Source organism: Martes martes, assembly GCF_963455335.1.
Source record: "Martes martes genome assembly, chromosome: 9".
NCBI classification, from domain to species: domain Eukaryota; kingdom Metazoa; phylum Chordata; class Mammalia; order Carnivora; family Mustelidae; genus Martes; species Martes martes.
Window position 1 is genome coordinate 23,760,074 of NC_137896.1, and position 17,048 is coordinate 23,777,121.

The 17,048-nt window shown below is 37.6% G+C and overlaps 1 pseudogene across 1 annotated transcript; it reads right to left on the reverse strand.

Annotated features, from left to right (window-relative positions):
- Positions 1 to 917: 917 nt before the first annotated feature.
- LOC308349043 (ATP synthase membrane subunit K, mitochondrial-like) lies at positions 918 to 9,561 on the reverse strand (annotated as a pseudogene). The gene is made up of 2 exons: positions 9,469 to 9,561; positions 918 to 1,105 (listed from the first exon to the last, which is right to left on the reverse strand). The product of its transcript is annotated as an ATP synthase membrane subunit K, mitochondrial-like (transcript).
- Positions 9,562 to 17,048: the final 7,487 nt, after the last annotated feature.

Sequence of the window (17,048 nt, forward strand, 5' to 3'; positions counted from 1 at the left end):
ATGTGATGTATCATACTGATTGATTTGCAAATATTGAACCATGCCTGCATCCCAGGAATAAATCCCACTTGGTCACGGTGAATGATTTTCTTTTCTTTTTTTTAAAAAGATTTTATTTATTTATCTGACAGACAGAGATCACAAGTAGGCAGAGAGGCAGGCAGAGAGAGAGAAAGAGAGAGGGAGGGAAGCAGGCTCCCTGCTGAGCAGAGAGCCCGATGCAGGGCTCGATCCCAGGACCCTGGGATCATGACCTGAGCCAAAGGCAGAGGCTTTAACCCACTGAGCCACCCAGGTGCCCTGATTTTTTTAATGTATTATGGGATTTGGTTTGCTAGTATTTTGTTGAAGATTTTTTGCATCTGTGTTCATCAGGGATGTTGGTCTGTAGTTCTTTTTTGTAGTGTCCTTATCTGGTTTGGGGGTTGGGGTAATGCTGGCCTCTTGGAATAAGTTTGGAAGCTTTCTTGGTTCTTCTATTTTTTTTTTTTTTTTGAATAGTTTGAGAAGAATAGGTATTAACTGTTCTTTTTTTTTTTTAATGTTTTATTTCTTTTCAGCGTAACAGTATTCATTGTTCTTTCACCACACCCAGTGCTCCATGCAATCCGTGCCCTCCCTAGTACCCACCACCTGGTTTCCCCAACCTCCCACCCCCCCGCCCCTTCAAAACCCTCAGGTTGTTTTTCAGAGTCCATAGTCTCTCATGGTTCACCTCCCCTTCCATTAACTGTTCTTTAAATGTTTGGTATAATTCACCTGGGATACTATCTGGTCCTGGACTTTTGTTTGTTGGGAGGTTTTTTGTTTTTTCCCAGGTTCATAATTTATTGTACAAATTGAGTATCACATGATGAGTTAACATTGGCTTTTGCAGGAATGGGGACTTAACAAATGAGGTACAGGTTAAAATCCGTTTATGTTGCTTTCAGAGATGGTGATTTTTTTTAGATCTTAACTTGAAGTATAAGATCATCAAAGCAATTCCTCCATATGTGGCCAGTACACAATTCATTCTACTTGTGAGAGTATAAGTTTTGAAACCTTTTTTGACACCAGTGAAATGGGATTGGGCATCAATTTCTGGACTTGCTGTGATTTCAGTCTTGCAGAAGACAACAATTTCCCTGCTTGTGTGCCTTGTTGGGAGGTTTTAATTACTGATTCGGCTTCATTTTCGGTAATCAGTCTGTTTCTATTCTTCCTGATTCAGGTTTAGGAAATTAAATGTTTCTAGGAATTTACCTATTTCTTCTAGGTTGTCCAATTTGTTAGGATATAATTTTTCATAATATTTTCCCAATCCCTTATATTTGTGTGATGTCAGTTGGTCATTGCTATTTCTCCTCTTTCATTTCCGATTTTGTTTGAGTATTCTTTTTTTGGATGAGTCTGTCTAAAGACTTATCAAATTTTTTTAAAAAAATTTTATTTATTTATTTGACAGGCAGAGATCACAAGTAGGCAGAGAGGCAGGCAGAGAGAGAGGAGGAAGCAGGCTCCCCTTGGAGCAGAGAGCCCGATGTGGGGCTCGATCCCAGGACCCTGGGATCATGACCTGAGCCAAAGGCAGAGGCTTTAACCCACTGAGCCATCCAGGCATCCCAAGACTTACCAAGTTTATTGATCTTTTCAAAGAACCACCTCCTAGTTTCATTGATCTGTTCTATTGTTTTTTGTTTGTTTGTTTTTAGTTTCAATTTTGTTTATTTCTGCTCTAATCTTTATTAGTTCCTTCCTTCTACTGGTTTGGGGTTTTGTTTATTCTTCTTTTTCTAGCTCCTTTAGATCTGTATTGCTATAAACTCCCCCCTTAGAACAGCTTTTGCTGCATCCCAAAGATTTGGGACCATTGTGTGTTCATTTTCATTTGTCTCCATATATTTTTTTATTTCCTCTTTGACTTCTTGGTTGTTCCATTCATTATTTAGTAGCATGTAATTTAACCTCCATGTATTTATGCTCTTCTCATATTTTTTTTCCTGTGGTTGATTTCTTGTTTCATAGTATTGTGGTCAGAAAAGATGTATGGTATGATTTTACTCTTTCTGAATTTGTTGAGACTTTGTCTGTGGCCTAATATATGATCTGAAGAATGTTCCATGTATACTTGAAAAGAATGTGTATTCTGCTGTTTTAGGATGGAATGTTCTGAATGTATCTGTTAGATTCATCTGGTCCAATGTGTCATTCATAGCCACTGTTTCCTTGTTGATTTTCTTTTTTCTTTTAAGATTTTATTTATTTGTTTGTTTGACACAGAGAGAGATCACAAATAGAGAGGCAGGCAGAGAGAGAGAGAGAGAGAGAGAGAAGCAGGCTCTCCACTGAGCAGGGAGCCCAATGTGGGGTTTTGATCCCAGGACCCTGGGACCATGACCTGAGCTGAAGGCAGAGGCTTAACCCTCTAAGCTACCCAGGCACCCCGTCCTTGTTGATTTTCTGTTTGGATGATCTCTCCATTGATGTAAGCGGGTTGTTAAATTTCTCTACTATTATTGTATTACTATTGATTAGTTCCTTTATGTTTGTTATTAACTGCTTTATGTATTTGGAAGGTGCCATGTTGGGTGCATAAATATTTATTTATGTATTTATTATTTACGTATTTATATATTTATTTAAAATATTTTATTTATTTATTTGACATAGAGAGAGAGAGATCACAAGTAGGCAGAGAGGCAGGCAGAGAGAGAGGGGAAAGCAGGCTCCCTGCTGAGCAGAGAACCTGATGCAATATATTTTTGAACTTTATCTAAATGGAATAATACTGTATGTATTATGGGACATGCTTCTTTTGTTTTATCTGTTGATGTGTGAAGTTGTGATTTAGTTATTTTTACTGCTACATAGTGAATATCCCACATTTTATTTATGCATATTTTACTGTGATCATCATGTGAGTTGCTCCAATGTGGACTATTAAGAACAACACTCCTGTGAACATTCTTGTACAGGACTCCTGAGCACACGTGTAGTAGTTACTCCACATACTGAGAAATGGAATTGATTGGTTATAAGGTTATGTATACAGTCAACTTTATTAGGTAATACCAAATTGTTTTCCAAGTTCATTTTTACCAATTTTATACTCTAGTCAGGAGCAGATTGCTCTTGCTCTTTATGTCACCAATGTTTGTTTGTTTGTTTTGACTTAAAATAATTTTTGCCCCTCTGTTTTAAAACAGTATTTCATTATAGTATAACTTACATTTTCTTGATTACTAAAAAGATCAAGCATTTCTTCATATTTTTATGAACATTTGAACTTTCTTTTCTGTGAAATTCCCATTCATGTCTTTCCTCCATGTCCCCATTGATTGTCTTTTTCTCATTGATTCATAAATATCTTATACACAAATCCTTTGCTGGTTATGTATGTTACACATCTTTTCTCCTAATTTATAGCTTGCCCTTTTAGTCTCTTTATGGTATCTTTGGATGGATCAAAAGTCTTCATCTAATGCAGTCAAATTTATCAGTATTTTTCTTTTTGTATATTTAAGAAATCTTCTTCTATCTCATGGTCATAAAGATATTTTCCTATCTTCTCTTCTAAAAGTTTTATAGTTTTGTCTTTCACACTAAAATCTCTAATTTTTATAGTGGAGAATTTCAAATATATACAAAATTAGAGAAAATAATATATTAAACCCCTATATTCTCTTCATTCTGTTTCAAAAACATTCTTTAAAAAAAAAAAAGATTATTTATTTATTTATTTATTTGGTGGAGAGAGAGAGAGACAGTGAGAGAAGGAACACAAGCAGGGGTAGTGGGAGAGGGAGAACCAGGCTTCCCAGTGGGTAGGGATCCCAATGAAGGGTTTGATGCGGGGCTTGATCCCAGGGTCCTGGGATCTTGACCTGAGCTGAAGGCAGACGATTAACGAGTGAGCCACCCAGGCACCCCATCAAAAAGGTTCAAATCAGGGCCAATCTTGTTTTATCTATACTCTTACCACTACACCCCCAAAACAAATTATTTCTTTTTAATTACCTATTTATTTATTTATTTGACAGAGATATAGAGAGAGAACACAAGTAGGCAGAGTGACGACAGAGGGAGAGGGAGAAGCAGGCTCTCCGATGAGCAGGGAGCCCAATGTGGGGCTTGATCCCAGGACCCTGGGATCATGACCTGAGCCGAAGGCAGCCACTTAACCAACTGAGCCACCCAGGCACCCCTATATTTTACCCATTAGTATTATAGAATGCATTTATAAAGTATAAGAATTATTTTTTTAAAAGATTTTATTCATGTATTTGACAGACAGAGATCACAAGCAGGCAGAGAGGCAGGCAGAGAGAGGAAGGAAAGCAGGCTCCCTGCTGAGCAGAGAGCCTGATGCAGGGCTCGATCCCAGGACCCTGAGGTCATGACCTGAGCCGAAGGCAGAGGCTTTAACCCACTGAGCCACCCAGGCACCCTAAAGTATAAGAACTATTTTTAAAAACGTAACTATAATACTAATATCATACCTAAAAATATTCAAAATTTCTCAATGTCATCAAATATCTACTTAGAGTTCAAGTTTAAATTTTTAGTTGAACTAGAATTAATTTTTGTACATAGTATGAACTAGGAATACAATTTTTCCCATAAAAATTGTCCCAGCAATTTATTGAACGATCCATCTTTTTCCTTCCTTCCTACAATGCTACCTGTCATAAATAAAATTTTCATATATGCATGGGTTTATTTCTGGGAATTCTTTCTGTTTCATTGGGCTATTTGTCTTAAGATACTGTCATAATTACTATTACTTTATAAATATTGATATCTAGTGGGGATAGTCCTCTTATTTTCTTTTTCAGAAATGTCTTGGCTATTCCTGGTTCTTTCCTCTTCCATATAAAAATATAAAAACAGCTTGTCAAATTCCACAAAAACAGACTGTTAGGATTTTTTGTCAAAACTGCATTAAATCTATAAATCAATCTAAAGAGAAATATCATCTTTACATCTTTTTTCTTTTTTTTTAACCTCCACACCCAGTGTGGAGCCCAGCAAAGGGTATGAACTCACAACCCTGAGATCAGAACCTGAACTGAGATCAAGAGTTGGTTGCTTAACTGACTGAGGCATCCAGGTGCCCCTATAATATCTTTTCATGTGAACATATCTCTCCATTTATTTAGGTATTCTTCAGTGTCTTTCAATATGGTTTAAAATTTTTCTCCATAGGAATTGGACAAATTTTGTTAGATTTATTCCTAAGAATTTTTTATTTCTTTGTTGCTATTATGTTATATTTGTAAACTAAATTTACTAATTATTGTTGTATATAGAAAAACAATAGAATTTTATAAACTGATTTATACCCATCAACCTTGCTAAATTCTCTTAATTGTAATAATTCACCTACAGATTCTTTTGGATTTTCTCTGTAGATGATAAATACATTCATCAAAAACCATCATTTTTTCGATTCCTTTCCAATCTTTATATCTTTTATTTCTTATTCTTATCTTACTGTGTTGGCTATGGTCTTCAGCATAATGTTGAATAAAGTGAAGAATACTTATTTATTTACATATTTATCTATCTATCTATCTATCTATCTATTAGAGAGAGAGAGAGCACAAGCAGGGGGAGTGACAGGCAGAGGGAGAAGCAGTCTCTCCGCTTAGCAGGGATCCTGATGTGGGACTCAATTCAGGGTCCTGAGATCATGACCTGAGCCGAAGGCAGATGCTTAACCAACTGAGCCACCCAGGCATCCCTAAGGTGAAGAATTTTTGGCAGTATTTCAACAAAGGATATACTTTCAACATTTCCCAATTATATGTAGTATTAGAGATGCTTTTTATTAGATTAAGGAGGTTCCTTTCTGTTATTATTGTTTTCTCCTTTTTAAGATATGAAGAGATCTTGGATTTTTCTCCATCAATTGGTACAATCAGATGGTTTCTCTTCCTCCATCTGCTAATGTAGTAAATCATTTATTTTCCACTGTTAAGCCAAGTTCGCTTTCCTGGTATAAACCAATTAGGTGATGTAGTACAGTGTTTTTTTCCTGTCCTGTTTTCTACCACTATCCTTGCTTGGTTTTGGAATCAGTTATTCTACCTTCATAAGAAGAACTGGGAAATGTCCCTCCTTTAAGATTTTTTTTTAATTCTTTGGAAACTTTATGTAAGATTTTCTATTTCTGGAAACTTCGGTAGAACTTAACAACCAGGCCTCTGAAAGAATATCATACAGAGTATGGCAAGATTTTTAAACTATGATCCAATTTCTTTACTGGTCATAGTACAATTCAGATTTTCTGGTTCAACATCAATCAGTTGGAATTTATCTATTTCATATTTTCAAATTTGTTGGCCTAAAATTATTTATACTATTCTTTGTATCTATTTAATCTCTTCATCATCTAGCATATCACTTAAATCTTTTATAATATTGAATTTTGCATTCTCTCTTGCGTGCCTAATTAATTTTACCAGAGATATTTTCAAAACACCAAATATTGGCTTTTTTGATCTTCTCTATGGTATATTTAGTTTCCTTTTCATTAATTTCTGCTTTGTTTTTATTACTTCTTTTGCTTTGAGTTTATACTGCTGTTTTCCCCCTTAATTTCATATGTTGAATGCTTACTTCTCTAATTTTAAGACTTTCTTCTTTTTCTTCCTTTAAGGTTATGAATTTCCTTCTAAACAGTGTTTGGTTGCATTCCACAAGTTTGGTTACATAGTAGTTTTCCTACTATTTAGTTATAAGTATTTTCTGGTTCCTAATATAATTTCATTTTTAGCCTATAAGTAGTTAAGAAGTATGTTTTTAAAATCCCAATATGTGAGGTTTTCCAAACTTTTCATTAAGTATTGGTTTCTTTATTTTTTAAGGCTTTTTTTTTTGTTCACTTGAGAGAGAGAGTTTGAGAAAGAGAGAGTACTAGAGGGGGTAGGGTCAGAGGGAGAAGCAGACTTCCCACTGAGCAGGGAGCCCAATGCAGGACTTGATGCTGGGACTCTAGGATCATGACCTGAGCTGAAGTTAGTCGCCCAACCAACTAAGCCACCTAGGTGCCCCTAATTATTGGTTTCTAACTTAATTGCATTGTGGCCCCAGGATATGGTCTGTGTGATACTAATCATTTAAAAATTTATAGACTGGGGACACTTGGCTGGCTCAGTCAGTGAAATATGCAACTCTTGATCTCAGTATTGTGTGTTTGAGCCCCACGTTTGGTGTAGAGATTACTTAAAAATAAAAAAACTTTAAAAAGTGAAAAAAATAACCTTATTGCAATATAATTTACATAACATAAAATTCACCCTTTTGAAATATATAATATAGTGTTTTTAGCATATTCAGAGTTGTGCAACCATCAGACAATATGTAGTCTTTTGTGACTGACTTCTTTCACTTAGTATAATGTTTTCAAAGTCCATCATGTTGTAGCATGTATCTGTACTTTATTATTTTTCATGGCTGAATAACGTTCCATTTTATGGATACACTATATTTCATTTATGCATTCACCTGTCGACATGTATTTGCGTTGTTTTTCACTTTGTGGCTGGTATACATAATTCTATAAACATTTAAGTACATGATTTTGTGTGGATGTATGTTTATTTCTTTTGGGTATATACCTAAAAGTGGAATTGTTGGGTCATATGATACCTCTATGTTTAACATTTTGAGGAACTGTCAAACATTTCCAAAGTGGCTGCACCATTTTACAATCCCATCAGCATCACATAAGGATTCTAATTTTCCCACAATCCTGTCAACACTTGCTACCATCTTTTTGATTGTAGCCAACCTAATGGGTGTGCAATTCTACCTCACTTTGGTTTTGATTTGTATTTTTCTAATAACAAATGATGTTGAGCATGTTTTCATGTGTTTCTGGTCCATTAATATATCTTCTTTGGAGAAATATCTATTCAAATCCTTTGCTCATTTTATTTTTTTTGAAAGATTTTATTTATATATTTATTTGAGAGAGAAGGAGCACACAAGCAGGGGAAGGGTAAGAGACAAGCAGACTCTGCACTGAGGTTGGAACCTGACACAGGGCTTGATCTTATGGCCTGAGCCAAAATCAAGAGTTGAATGCCTAAACTACTGAGCCACCCAGGTGCCCCACTCCTTTCCTTATTTCATTTTAAATATTTTGTTTATTTGAGAGAGAGAGAGAGAGAGAGCGCGCGCACAAGCAGGGGGAGTGGAAGGCAGAGAGAGAGAGAGAAGAAGGCTCCCCATAGAGCAGGTGGAGCCCAATGTGGGTCTTGATCCCAGGATCCCGGGATCATGACCTGAGCTGAAAGTAGTCACTTAACGAACTGAGCCACCTAGGTGCCTCCTCTGTTCATTTAAAAATAGGGTTGTTTGCCTTTCTGTTGTTATGAGAGTTCTTTATATATTCTGGATAAAAAAATCTTTATCAGATAAATTTGCAAATATTTTCTCCCATTCTGTAGGTTATCTTTTCACTTTCTTCATGATATCTTTTGAAGCACAAGATTTTAAAATTTTGATGAAGCCCATTTTATCTATGTTTTATTTTCATTTGTGCTTTTGGTATCATATCTAAGAAACCACTGCCTAACCTAATATCATGTTTTCTTATTATTTCTATGTTTTCTTATTTTTAAGAAGATTTTATTTACTTATTAGAAAGAGAGAGAGAGTGAGAGAGACCACTAGTTGGGGGGTAGGGACAGAGGGTGAGGTAGAAGCAGACTCCCTGCTGAGCTGGGAGCCCTACATGGGGCTCAATCCCAGGACCCCAGGATCATGACCTGAGCCAAAAACAGATACTTAACCAATTGATCCACTCAGGTATCCCTTATTTCTATGTTTTCATTTAAGAGTTTTATAATTTTAGGTCTTACATTTAGGTTTATGATCCATTGTGAGCTAATTTTTGTACATGGTGTGAGGTAAGGGTCTGACTTCAATATTTTGCTGTGGTTTCCTAATTGTCCCAGCAGCATTTATTAAAGACTGTTCTTTCCCCCACTGAATGGTGTTAACATGCTTGCCAAAAGTCAACTGACTATGGATTGATTTATTTCTAACCACTTAGTTCTATTCCATTAATCTATATGTCTTTCCTTATGTCAATACTATACTTCTTTAATTTCTGAGTGAACTTGACTAGACCGTAGGGGGGCCAGATATTTGGCTCTTATTTCTGGGTATGTGACTGTGAAAGCATTTCTGACTTTGCATGGGCTCAGCAACATGGACTTACACTCACCAAGACCAGCCCGGCTAGGACCACCAGTGAGTCTCCAATCTGCCAGCAGCAGAGACTAACAATGAATCACAAATATGGCACCATTCCCTGAGATGATCAACTAGCTACCTAGTGGCAGGTTGATTACATTAAACCACCTCCATCATGGAAGGGACAGCATTTTGTTCTTACTGGAATAGACATCCTTGATATGAATATGGTTTCTTGGCACACAATGTTTCTGCCAAAACCACTATCCACTGACTTACAGAATGTCTATCCACAGTCATAGTATTCCACATGGCATTGCTTTTGACCAAGGAACACATTTCACAGCAAAGGAAGTGCAGCAATGGGCCCATGCTCATGGAATTCACTGGTCTTATTATGTTCCCTACCATCCTGAAGTAGGGGGATTGATAGAATGGTGGAATGGCCTTTTGAAGACTCAGTTACAATGCCAGCTAGGTGGCAGTACCTTGCAGGACTGGGTCAAGGTTCTCCAAAAAGTTGTATGTTTGGAATAGATGGTACTGTTTCTATGATAGCCAGGGTTCACAAGTCCAGGAGTCAAGGGATGGAAATGGAAGTGGCACCACTTACTGCTGCCCATTAGCAAAATTTCTGCTTCTTGTTCCCATGACTTTTTGCTCTGCTGGCATAGAGGTCTTAGTTACTGAGGGAGGAAGGCTTTCACTAGGAGACACAACAGATTCCATTGATCTGGAATTTAATACTGTCACCCCGTCACTTTGGGCTCTTCATGCTCTTGAATCAACAAGCAAAGAAGGGAGTTACTGTACTGGCCGGGGTGACTGATCCTGACTACCAAAGGAAAATTGGACTATTACTCCATTGTGTGTGCATGTGTGTGTGCACGCATAACTCCTATTGGTTTTGTTTCTCTGGAGAACCATGACTAATACAAGTATGCTATTTTGATTACTATAGCTTTGTAGGAAGTTTTGAAATAGGAAGTGTGAATCCTCCAACTTTGTGCTTCCTTTCCAAGATAGTTTTGGCAATTTAAGTCCCTCTCATATGAAATTTTTGGATCATTTTGATAACTTATGCAAAGAAAAGGCATTTGGAATTTTAAAAGGGATTAAGCTGAACCTGTGGCCCAATTTGGAGATTATTGCCACTGTAAGAATATTAAACCATCTAATCCCTGAATTTCAGATATCTTTCCACTTATTTAAATTTTCTTTAATTTTTTGGGATGTCTGGGTAGCTCAGCCGGTTAAGTGCCTGTCTTTGGCTCAGGTCATGATCCCAGGGATCAATTCTTGCATTGGGCTCCTTGCTCAGCAGGGAGCCTGCTTCTCTCTCTGCCTGCTGCTCCCCCTGCCTGTGGTCTCTCAACCTCTTTCTCTTTCACAAATAAATGAAATCTTTTAAAAAACTTTAATTAAAATTTTTTTGGTATTCAGTGTGTAAATATTACACTTTCTTATTAAATTTATTCTTAAGTATTTTACTTTTTTAAAAGATTTTATTTATTTATTTGACAGACAGATCATGAATAGGCAGAGAGGCAGGCAGAGAGGGGGAAGTAGGCTCCCTGCTGAGCAGAGAGCCTGATGCAGTGCGATGCGGGGCTCCATCCCAGGACCCTGGGACCATGACCTGAGCTGAAGTCAGAGGTTTTATTTAACCCACTGAGCCACCCAGGCACCCCTATTTTACTCTTTTTGTTGTTATTTTACTTGGAATTGTCTTATAAATTTTATTTTCATGTTGCTAACTGCTAATGTATAAAAATATAATTGATTATTGTATTTTAATCTAGTATCTTACAATCCCCCATACTTATTAGTCCTGATAGTTTTTTGTGGATTCCTAGGATTTACTATATACAAAATTATGTCATAGAATAAATCATGTCAACAGAGATAGTTTTACTTCTTTCTCTCAAATATTTTACTTTCTTTCTTGCCTAATTGCTCTACTAGAACCTCCAGTACAATGTTGAATAGAAGTGGTTATGGAATGGACTTAAAAAAATTAATTCAAAATAATTTCTGACTTTTACCTCTCTTAACTCTCCCGGTCCACATACCTTAGAAAGGAGTTTTGATATTGGAATGTGACTTTCTCCGGAAAGGAATAATCTCCTCTTAGCTGTTTACTGATTAGTGATCAGGATGAATAGGATGAAGAGTTATATAGACCTATTTTTGAAATTCAGGAGTTGTGCCTGACCATTCCTGGGCATAATGTACCTTTCTTTCTGCCAACAGCAGCTTCAGGTCAGCCTAGTTGTTACACCCTCTTGGGGACAGATTGGTGGTTGCCAGAGGTGGGAGTGGGGGTGGGGGAGCAAAGTGGAAAAAGGAAGTCAAAAGATACAAACTTCCAGCTATGAAATAAATAAGTCAGGAGATATAATGTACAGCATGGCAACTAGAATAATACTATATTGCATATTTGAAAGTTGCTAAGAGTATATCTTAAAAGTTCTTATCACAAGAAAAAAAATTGTTACTATGTAGTGATGGATGTTAACTAGACTTATTATGGTATATTTTGTATTTGTATTTTGTTAACTAGCTATTATATTATATAAATATTTTATAATATATTTATGTTTATATAATATTTTTATAATATATATTATAAGCTATTATCATTAGCTTATTGTTGGTGGTATTTTGTGATATATACAAATATCAAATCATTATGTCATACACCTGAAATATAATGTTATATATTAACTATACTTCAATAAAAATATTACATGATATATCAATAAAATAAACTGTAGATGTTGCAATACAGCAAAACAGTGGGTTTCCCAAGGTCCGTGTTTCTCTTAAGTAAAACATTTCACCATGTTTGCAGACATCTACATGGGTCTCTGTGTTGTTCCTGGTGAACTTGGGAGCAAGGGGAACAGATATAAAAAATTAATGCTCGTGTTGCTTGCTGTATAGTGAGTAATAAAATACTTTGCCTCATTCACTACACTTTTCATCTCTATAAATTTGATTTGGATCATTTTTATGTCTTCCATGTCTCCATTTAGCATAACCAATCCTTTCTTCAGCTTCTTTACATAAGGATGCAGTAAAAATAACTATTTTAATGTCCTTGCTACTAATTCTATCATATGTATCATTTCTGGGTTGGTTTCTATTAATTGATTTTTATCCCAATTATAGGTCATATCTTCCGCTTCTTTAAATGTGCAGTAATTTCTTTTTGGATGATCAGACATTGTGAACCTTTTGGATGATATATATTTTTATATTCTTATAATATTCTTGAGTTTTGTTCTCGGATATAGTTATTGGAAACAGTTTTATTCTTTAAGGTCTTGATTCTAAACTTTCTTAGACTGGACTAGAGCAACCTTTAGCCTAGGTCTAATTTTTCCCCAATATTCAGGCAAACCCTTCTGAATACTCTTCCTGATGCTCTGTGAATTACGTGGGTTTCCCCCCTGAATGGAGGGAATAGGTAATAGTCCCAGCCCTGTGTGATCTTTTTTTTTTTTTTTTTTTTTTTTGCTGCTAAGCCTTTAAGTGGTTCTTTCCCCAGCCTCAGGTGGTTTCTTCATTCCTCTCTGATTCTCTGCCCTGTAAACTCTACATGCTGTGGCATCTAAAGACTCGCAGCATTGTCTCCTCAACTCAGGGAGATTGCCAGATGACTGGATTTTGCCTCATTGCACTATGGTCTGGAAACTACAGTTATTACAACAATTGTAAGCTTGGCTTATTTTCCATATTTCAATGATTACTGGCTGTCATAACCTGGTGTCCACTGAAACCACTGTTTCATATATTTTGTTCCATTTTTTAGTTTTTTCAGGGGGAGGATAAATTCAGTACCAGTTATTCCATCTTCGTTGGTTGTGTTCATTCTGTTTGATGTAACAAAGTTAAGGTCCTGAATAGAAAGAAGTATGCTGTGTTCTTAACCATCTGTTAAGAGTCAGGTATAGGGGCGCCTGGGTGGCTCAGTGGGTTAAAGCCTCTGCCTTCAGTTCAGGTCATGATCCCAGGATCCTGGGATCAAGCCCCGCATCGCATCGGGCTCTCTGCTCAGCGGGGAGCCTGCTTTCCCCCTCTCTCTCTGCCTGCCTCTCTGCCTACTTGTGATCTCTGTCAAATAAATAAATAAATAATCTTAAAAAAAAAAAGAGTCAGGTATATCCTAAACTCTTATCACTACTGTAGTTGGTGAATTTACAGTATTCTACTTCTTTTTTTTTTTAAAGATTTTATTTATTTATTTGACAGAGATCACAAGTAGACAAAGAGGCAGGCAGAGAGAGAGGAGGAAGCAGGCTCCCCGCTGAGCAGAGAGCCCGATGCGGGACTCGATCCCAGGACCCTGGAATCATGACCCGAGCCAAAGGCAGAGGCTTTAACCCACTGAGCCACCCAGGCGCCCCCAGTATTCTACTTCTTAGGGGAAGTAATCAAGTGTCAAAAACATGACATTGGAGTTGGTCAGACACCTTGGGTTTAAATTCTGTCTTTATCATTAGCTAGCTATATAACCATGGACAGTTTCCTTCAGCTTCAGTTTTCTCATTTGGAAAATAAGAATTAACACCTACTTACTAGAGTTGTTGAAATAACTAATATAAAATGTGTATCCTAATGGCTGGTACATAGTAAAATCTCAATAAATGTAGCTGTAATTACCAAAGGTACTTGTCTTACTAGTACCATCAGTTTCTGCATAGGTATTCAAATTTAATAAACTATAAGCCAAGTGAGGACATTACTCCTTTATTGCAAAGCTGTAACTTGTCTTAAAATTAAATTTTGTGGCTTTTTTGGATGGTATTGTCTTATGGACAATTTATGATGATTTTTTAAAAAAGATTTTATTTAATTATTTGACAGGCAGAGATCACAAGTAGGCAGAGAGGCAGGCAGAGAGAGAGGAGGAAGCAGGCTCCCTGGTGAGCAGAGAGCCCAATGCGGGGCTCAATCCCAGGATCCTGGGATCATGACCTGAGTTGAAGGCAGAGGCTTTAACCCACTGAGCCACCCAGGCGCCCCTATGATGATGTTTTTTAATTGTGCTTATTGAAGGCAGAGGCTCAAACCATTAAATGACCCAGGCACCCCGAAATTTTTATTTTTTAAATTGTTTCTGAGGGGGGCGCCTGGGTTGCTCAGTTGTTAAGCATCTGCCTTCGGCTCAGGTCATGATCCCGGGGTCCTGGGATCGAGGCCAGCATCCTGCCTCGGGCTCCCTGTTCAGTGGAAAACCTGCTTCTTCCACTCCCCATGCTTGTATTCCCTCTCTCCTGTCTCTGTGTCAAATAAATAAATAAAATCTTAAATAAATAAATAAATAAATAAATTGCCTCTGAGGTTCATTTGAGAAAACTGTGTTCCAAAGACTGTCAGCCCACCCTGGTTGTGCAATTTCAACTGGGAGTAAGCCGGTGTGGGAGCCACAGATGCTACTCTACCACTCTTTTACATCATTTCCTTAGAGGTATCTCAGAAGTCCTAGTAGAACAATCCCAGGAGGGCTTTTTGGTTGTCTTGATTTTCCCAAGCAAATATATTGTTAGATCCCTGAATCTGGAAAGGCCCTTCCTTTTTTACTCCAGTCTTGACAGAGTCACTGAAGAAAATTACACATGTTTCTGAGTCATTATTATGTTAAGATGATCATTCTTAAAAACCTTTTGAAGTCTATAAACCTTTAGAGCCACTCAAAAGGACTGTCTATTAGTCAGTCTCCTGGAACATGAATACCTCTTTCTATTTCATGGCTAGTGGAGCATAATGGCTGCAATGAGGAGGAACAGTCCTGACGCTGGATGTGGTGAAGTCACATGGATCTTGAGAAGGCATATAGGCAAACACCAGCTCAATCTTCCCAAAGAGGCAGTGTGTATCTTTCCCTAATGTTTCTCCTATGTTTCTCCTGAGCATCTTTTGCATTAGCATCACCTTAAGAGCTTGTTAAAGATCCCTGGGCCCCACTTTAGATCTACAAGTCAGGGTCTCAGGACCTAGGTCCTTAAAACATGTTTTTCACAAGTTTCTCTGCAGGTGAAACATTCTAAAATGCCCCCTACTCTGTGTCTAGTTTCAGATTTGCTCAATCTGATAAATATTGCCCTCTAAAAAATGGTTCTCAGAGTTCTTACCAGTTTTGTGAAAAGGTAATTCACAGGTCCTGAGCCCTGAATCTCACAGAAAGACTCTGAAGGCTTGGGCTCCTTAAAAGCTGCAGATCACAGCACTTACAGCCTCAACCTGTCTGCAGCCCGTTTTTCATTTCCCTCCCTCTCTGTAGCCACCGTTCCCAACCCCACTTCTTTTTTGTTTCATAGGCTGTAACTGGGCATTTCTAAGGTAAAAACAGATATCCTAGAGGTAAATATTATACCCACAAACTCTGTCCATTTTTTCTTTAAAATGTCTCCTACTCTTTTTTTTTTTATTCCTGCTGCCATACCCGAGAGACCCTTATCACCATAATGAGACTCTCACACAGCCTTTTGTTCGTCTGTATGACATCAGTGCTCCTTCTCTCAAATCTTGCCCACCTACGACCCCTGTCCACCTGCTCAAAATGCTAAAAGGACTCTTGGTATTAACCATAGCAAGTTTAAACTCCTCTGTTTATTTTCCAGGCCCTTTACAATGTATCCCATTTTGCTTTATTTCCCACTATTGCACACATGCTTTCCATTTACTGTCCACACATGGCCTGCTCATTTCAACCCATGGGACAGATTTATCTCAATGTTCCCAAAGCTTGGTATAAGGAGTTAGAATAGGAGTCCAATAAATGTGGGCCAACTGACTCAGCAGTTGGCATTTGTTTCCATTTTGATGTCCTCCCTTTTCATATTTAATCCCACAAGTCATTCAAGTACCATATTCTGCTTACAGATTTTCCAAGTTTCTCTAGCTCTTATGGCTTCCATATTTATTATGTAGAAAACACACACACACACACACACACACACAAAACAAAGAAGAAAATAAAAGGAAGGGAGGGAGGTAGAGAGGGTTAAAGGGAGGAGAGGAGGGAAGAAAAGTTCCCCGCAACAGATAATTGGCTTTAGGAGTCAAGGGAAGAGAAGGAAAGGCTTGTAGTCTGATAACTCCCGCTTTGAAGCTATTCAGGAAACAGCTTAGTTAGGAATATTTGTTGGCTTTTTATAGTACCATATAATCAGTATCATTCCGCTCAGAACACATATACTGTCAATGTTCCTTGCTAAGTGTTTCAGATGCATTCATTCTGCTTCCCCCATGTTAGTTCAGGATTCATTTCTTCCTGATTCCCTGATGGCCCATATTGAGCTAAATGCCCCCTTCTCCATGCTCCATAAGACCCTGGTGTTTGGGGCGCCTGGGTGGCTCAGTGGGTTAAAGCCTCTGCCTTCGGCTCAGGTCATGATCCCAGGGTCCTGGGATCGAGCCCTGCATCGGGCTCTCTGCTCAGCGGGGAGCTTGCTTCCTCCTCTCTCTCTGCCTGCCTCTCTGCCTACTTGTGATCTCTGTCTGTCAAATAAATAAATAAAATCTTTAAAAAAAAAAAGACCCTGGTGTTTACTTGTAACTCAATATCTTATATTGAAAATGCTTCTTTGTGAGTATGACTCACCCTTAGACTATAAATTTCATGAGACAAGGTCCAGGTTTACTTGTCTTTATATTATCTCTATAGACTCTGTACATGAAGATGCTACAGAAATGGTCTCTGAAGTAACTAGGCTGTAAGCTTTGAAGGGTGGGGAACCATTTTTTGCACTTCTTGTTTTTGTATTATGAATAACAAGCTCAGTGTTTAGGTGTTAAGAAAAAGCTTGTTAATGTTAACATTTCTGTGCTCACCATCCACTCATAACCTT